This window comes from Piliocolobus tephrosceles, chromosome 19 (genome assembly GCF_002776525.5).
Source record: "Piliocolobus tephrosceles isolate RC106 chromosome 19, ASM277652v3, whole genome shotgun sequence".
NCBI classification, from domain to species: domain Eukaryota; kingdom Metazoa; phylum Chordata; class Mammalia; order Primates; family Cercopithecidae; genus Piliocolobus; species Piliocolobus tephrosceles.
The window spans coordinates 20762730-20768771 of NC_045452.1; the positions used below are offsets into that span (position 1 = coordinate 20762730).

The 6042-nt window shown below is 57.7% G+C and overlaps 1 protein-coding gene across 17 annotated transcripts in view; it reads left to right on the forward strand.

The window, feature by feature from the left end:
- The first annotated feature begins 210 nt into the window (after positions 1–210).
- LOC111549002 (DNA dC->dU-editing enzyme APOBEC-3A-like) overlaps positions 211–6042 on the forward strand; it is a 10271-nt gene continuing 4439 nt past the window's right edge. Inside the window, exons 1-4 of one of the 17 annotated variants that reach the window (XM_023221973.1) lie at positions 211–352; positions 466–1029; positions 4812–4908; positions 5024–5447. The gene's annotated coding sequence lies outside the window, so the exon portion shown is untranslated. The other 16 variants (XM_023221977.1, XM_023221978.1, XM_023221980.1 and 13 more) reach the window with 16 other exon arrangements.

A 6042-nucleotide genomic window follows, 5' to 3' on the forward strand; every position in this document is an offset into this window, starting at 1 on the left:
CACGTGTGTGCATGTGTCTGTGCATGTGTGTGCATGTGTGTGCGTGTCCATGTGTGTGCATGTGTGCGTGTATATGTGTGCATGTGCATGTGTGTGTGCATGTGTGTGTGCGTGTGTATGTGTGTCTCACACATGCATATTTATCTACATATGCAAGAGGATAGGAGGAAATACAGGAAAACACTTTTGTAATCTTGTGGTTGAGAAAGCTGGCATAAACAAGGCACACAATGCCAAACACTACGGTCCTCAGGCCTCCCTGCCACGGGGATGCTGCCTTTTCTGCTCCGGGTGTTTCCACGAGGCGGGCATGGAGTCTTCCCTGGAGAAGCGACATACCGTGGAGAGACACGTAAGAATTTTTACACTTAGGGAGGGCGGAGCAGCCATGACCTTAGGTGTGAGCCCAAGGGAAGACAGCCTGATATATTTGACTGGGTTATATTTGAAATTTCTGCACAGCAGAAGACATCATACGGTAAACACAAGAGCCTGTGAGAGAACCTCTGCCCAGCATGAATGAACGGCCAAGTGACACGATGAGCTTGGTGCCCTCTCCATCCAGAGCCAGAGGCGGAAGCCAGGCCCTTCCTCCCAGCTCAGACTCCTACATCCCCAGCTTGAACCATGGTGCACATGCTGGGCACTTACTGTGTGCACAGCAGAGGGAGCTGAGCTGCATCCAGAAACAGACCTAGGAGTTCACGGAGCCAAGGCCTGGGTCTCCACCCCTGGAGGAGGGTGGTGCCGAGAGCAGGGCCCCCGGCTCTCACTGGCCCGGAGCTCACCGTGCAGGGGCAGCCCAGGCCCTCCGGGGATGCCACCGGGGTGTCGGAGGCCAAGGAGCAGAAACAGCTGTGGGTGCTTCCCTCGGAGGACTGGGTGGGGCCAGGACCACGAGGACCTGCCCACCGCCTTCTCTATGGGGCATCTGGCTGTGTCTGGGAGTATCTTGCGGAAGGGTCCTTTCTACCATGTGGGATCGGTAGTCCAGACTTGTCTGGGAGTCAAGGATACCAGGCATGTCAAGTAGGTTCTTCTAGAAGGTTTCCCTCCTGGAATGTCTGTGTCTCTGCCCCTCTCCGGCTGCCTGCATCAGGAAGGGAGGGAGCAGATGGGCTGGTGAAATGAGTGATGTCAATCACACGTATCTACTGTCCAGGGCTCATTCTGTGCTGAGGGTCCTCCCGGGAATATGTGGCTCACCAGCGTCCCACCCCATAGAGAAGGTGGGGGCCGGCCCTGGCAGCCAGGGCTGGAGCAGGAGGAGGCTGACCAGGAACGTGGCGGTGGGGGAGGGAGAGAGGGACCCCACTGTGCTGCCCCAGTGCAAGGGACACTGGTCTCTCCGATTCCTGGCCTTCCACGAGGCAGGACGCCCCTCCTCCTTCTCTGGGCTCCTTCTCTGCCCCGCGGGGTGGTGGATACAGTGGGGGCTTCCATCTCAGGACCTCAGGAGCCTCATATGTGGCACACAGTGGGCCTCGTCGACAGCTGCTCATGAGCAAACAGGCCCAACCCCTTCTGGTGACAAAGACGCAGACACACAAGCACACACAGACAGCGACGGGACAGAAGGGAACCTTCCCCAGGGTTTCCCAGACACACCCAGATGTCTACCTCAGCTCTGCCCCAAGTCAGAGGATTGCAGCAATTCTTACCGGGAAGAGTGATGGGGAAGCCACGTCATCAACCCCGATCCTTTCGTTTTCATTTCTGGGTTCTGACAACAGCCCCAGCTCCACCCCTTGAAGCAAGTGGCTGAAAAATGGACAGCGTACAGTCACTCTGGGCAAAGAGGCCACGCCGGGGGGGCACAGGGGACAGAGGGCCCCACCCTGGGAGGAGACCGCTGTCCCCTGTCCAAGGGCAGGTGCAGCCACCCCTCCACCTCCCTTCCCCCCCACCCTCTGTCTGCCCCCAGCTTGGCCCCTTTGCCTGGAGAGATCCTTTGGCTGTTTTGATCACTTGCTTCTAGGATGACGAGGGCAGGGCTGTTGTGAGAGCCCAGAATCAAAGCCAGAGGAGCAGGTGGACTCTGAGGTTGTCCCTTCACCCTGCTCCTTGGACAGTGTTGAAGTGAGCATCCGGGTGTGTCTGGGGTATCCCAAGGAAGGGTCTTTTTGTCACGTCACTCTGTTGGGGGCAGTACACAGAAGCAGGGAGTCCTTTCTGTCCCGAACTCCTCAGACTCCCGGCTTCCCTGGGTCTCATCTCAGAGCTTTGCCTATGACCTGGGAGCCCTGTGGGTCCAGGGGAGGGGACTGGACACAGCCCCAGGAGACTGCTGAGACCTGGGCTAGGAACTGGCAGCCTGTGGTTCCTCTGGGCTGTAGGGGTCGGGGCCCCACAGTGGTGGCAGAGCCAGGACCTCGTACACAGCAGCATGGACTCCAGACCAGAGCGGGACCTCTGTTCTCGTCCCAGGGTGACACGAGCTGAGTGGCCCAGCAATCAGGGACCGCTTCAGGGTCCCTCTGCCCTGGTCTGTCCCTCTCACCCAGTCTGGACCCCTGTGGGGCACTTGCCCTGTCCCCAGTTTTCCTTACAGGGGACCTGGGCAAATCCCAGGGAAGTTTGTGCCTGTTAAGGAGGCCGTTCTCCTGCCTCCCGCTTGGGGATCCAGCTTCTTCTCCCCTTGGAACTTCCCCAGGCTCCTGTGGAAACTCCAGCAAAACCTGGTATTTTATCCCATTTTCACATTTATCACATTGATTGTTCAGCCAGCGTTCCAGGGACAGAAATGGGGGAGGGGCTGTCCTTGCCCAGGAAAGGGTGGAGTCTCCTTCTGTCTTCTTCACAGTTGGCCTAGGAAAGGTGCACACTCTTAACCACCCCTGGGTTCCCCTGTCGCCTTACAGACCCTGCCCTGCCCCGGCTACAGGGGGACCAGGAAGGGGCCAGCTGAGTCTGGGACATTCCTGCCCGGAGAGAGTCAGGCCCTAGTGCACAGAAGGATGTGGGTGTGGTCGGTGCGGGCACTGACAGGGGGTGGGGCACATACGTCTCTGGGGAGCTCACTCAGAGGTTCCAGGTTGTAGCCCCTATGGAAGTTCCTGGGTCCGGGGACTAGAGTGAGACTGTTCCCCACTCATGTCTGGGCAGCAGATGCCCAACCAGTGGCTCCCTCTGTCCACCCTTGGCCAGGGAGGGTCCTGGCCTCCCTCTCTGCTGGTGGGGACCCCTCAACACCCTCTCTTCTCTCCTCTCTGGAGCCCTGCCTGGGTGCATGGCTTGTACAGTGAGTTACTGAGAATTGAACTCTGGACAGCACCTGGCCCCCAGTTTGCTTTGAACATTTCAGTCTGAGGCCATCTTTGTCATCAAATGAGAAGGTTCACAGATGTGCAGGTGTGCTGATAGTCCAACCTTTCTGGTGTGTAAAACTAGAAGGAGAAATAGACAACATGCCTGTTTCTGTGATGGGCCGTAAAGTGGATTTTACAGATTTGGAGACATTCTGGAAGATCCAGACCTGTCTGGATCAGAGAGGGGAGCAGGCATGGGGCAGTCATGAGTCCAGTGGGGCCTGGGCTGGCAGGAGCAACAGGGAGGAGGATGTGCCCGGGGGGGGTGAGCTGGGGAGACCCTGGAACCCAAGGCTGAGGACCCAGAGGCAGGAGACGCAGGAGATGCCCCAGGGATGCTGAGCAAAGCGTTGTCCTGTGATGCAGCTGTCCTGGGTCTCCCTGTAGAAAGCTCACGTGTGGGCTGTCCTGGCCGTGGGTCCAGGGCTGTATTTGCTCCAGGGGCATTTGATGCAGGTTAAGCCAGGGAAAGGCCATTGCTCTGGGCAGCAGGAGCCACCGGAAAGGGTTGGGGAAGGGGGAAGGGTTGGGTCCTCCCACAGTCCCACAGGGCACAGGAAGTAATTGGGGCTGAGAGCAGAGTTGGCTGGATTGGGATGACACCCCCGAGGAAGGACAGGCCTGTGGGGGAACATGAGCAAGGACCACAGCCCATCTATGTCTGAGAACCCCAAAGTTGGTACAGGTGCGGTCTCTGCCCAGGTGGGCTGTGGGTACCACGGGGTGTCCTGCTGGGTGTGCCTCAAGTGTGAACTGGGAAGGGTGGTCTCTGGTCAGACTCACACAACACACCAAGATGAGCTCACACCGGAACCACCCGAGACTCAAATGGGAGTTGACAGCCCCCAGGGAACATCTTCTTGACTAGAGGAGTCCAACATCGGGAGACAGAATTGGAGGGGTCCTCACGGCAGAGAACAGGGCCTCTTCTGGTCTGTCCATGACGAGTGGTGCCCACCAAGATGACAGGGACACTGCTGAGGAGGGAGGATCGCTCCCACCTTCCTCTGAGGTTTCCACCTCAGTGAGCACCGGCCAGCCTGGGAGGGTGAAGAGCTGTGCTCGGTCTGGGTGGCCAGGGTGGGACTGTCCCCAGGACGTGGACTCCCCTGCATGGGACAGCTGGCCAAGGACAGGGGGGTCTAGTAAGAGCCAGGACAGGGGATTAGGCAGGACAGGGAGCAGCCCCCGGGCCCACAGGGCCGGCACCTTCTAGGGGCAGCTGTGCTGCGTGCAGCAGGTGCACCCAGGAAAGGATGGTACCAGACTTGCCGCCGGGACTCGGGGGCTCACTTGGGGCAGGAGCACAGTGTCCCTCACATTTCTACAGGGCCCAGAGGTGGGAGAAAGGGCACAGGGTGGCCCTTCTGAGGGGGGATGTGTCCCTGCTGGGAACTCTGTTTGCTGGGAGGGGCTGGACCTCTAGGTACCTTTCAGAGCCTTTAGCATCTCCCCTGGATAATGGGGATGAAAGCACTCCTCACTCTAGTTTACAATTATTAGGTACACTGATGCATAGGAGGATGCAGGACCTGCTCATCTCCCATCTCTACAGCCAGAGAAGACGCAGGACGCTAACAGACAGCCCAGGATGCAGCAGGTACCAGGGAGCCTGGACCGGGCACATCCTCACCGGCCGCAGGGGAGGACATAGGGGTGGCTGCCCTTGAGCCTGCTCTCTGGGGTGCTGAGTGTTATTCAGGGCCTTTCTCCAGGGTGTGGATACCTGTCCTCTCACCTGCCCCCTGGTCTCCTGCCTGCCAGATTCCTGCGGCCCAAAGGGAGCAAAGTGGGGCCGGGTCTACATCCCCATTGTCACTCCACAGCGTCCGGTGGGTCAACTGTCAGAGTAGGCACATCAAAACCAAAGCTGGCCAGAAGGCATGGCAGAGAACTTCCTTGTTCTGATGCTGACGTGGGTGGCATGCGTGGCCTGAGTTGGAGAAGGGGTGGGGCAGGGTATCACTGACTCAGCAGCTTCCAGGTCGCTTTGATGATATATTAAGGCTCTCGAATCCTAAGAGAATGTTGGTGAAGATCTCAACATCACGCCTTGAGCAAGTCGCAGGAGCGGGAGGACATAGACCAGGAACCGAGAAGAGACAAGCACGTGGACGGCAGCCCAGCATCCGGGCTCAGGTATGGGAAGCCCCTCTGAGCACCTCTGCGCCTCACCTCCTCTTCGAGCTTTTCTGATGAGCACTCACCTCTCATCCTCAAACCCCTAGGGCCTCTCTTTTCCTCCTGACCCTCTCTCTGGACTTGGCCTCTTGCTCTAGGTTCCCAGTTTTGGTCCCAGAGCTGGTCTATCCTCCAACGGTACCAATTCCAGGTCTCCTTTCAGCTCCTGGGGCAGGTGCACAGGGAGCCTGAAAATCCCGGTAGATAATGGTGCTGTGCCCCAGCCAGTGAAGATGGTTGGAGAGGGGATTCTCCTCACTTGTCTTTAAATGAGCATCCGCTATTTCTTGCAAATGTTCCGTGTCTCTGGACTTGGCCTAAGTCCTTTTATGTTCAGTGTCATCTCGTTCTCCCTAATATTAAGAAAAGGGGATTTCTTGTAGGACCATTTTGCTATGAGGAAGCCTTGTTTCCTTTTCTTGAGAACACAAAGCAAGTGACTGGCAGAGCCCAGATTCATACCTAGGTCTACTCGAAATGGTAGTGAACAGAGATTTTTCCCTTCCTTCCTTCCTTCCTTCCTTCCTTCCTTCCTCCCTTCCTTCCTTCCTTC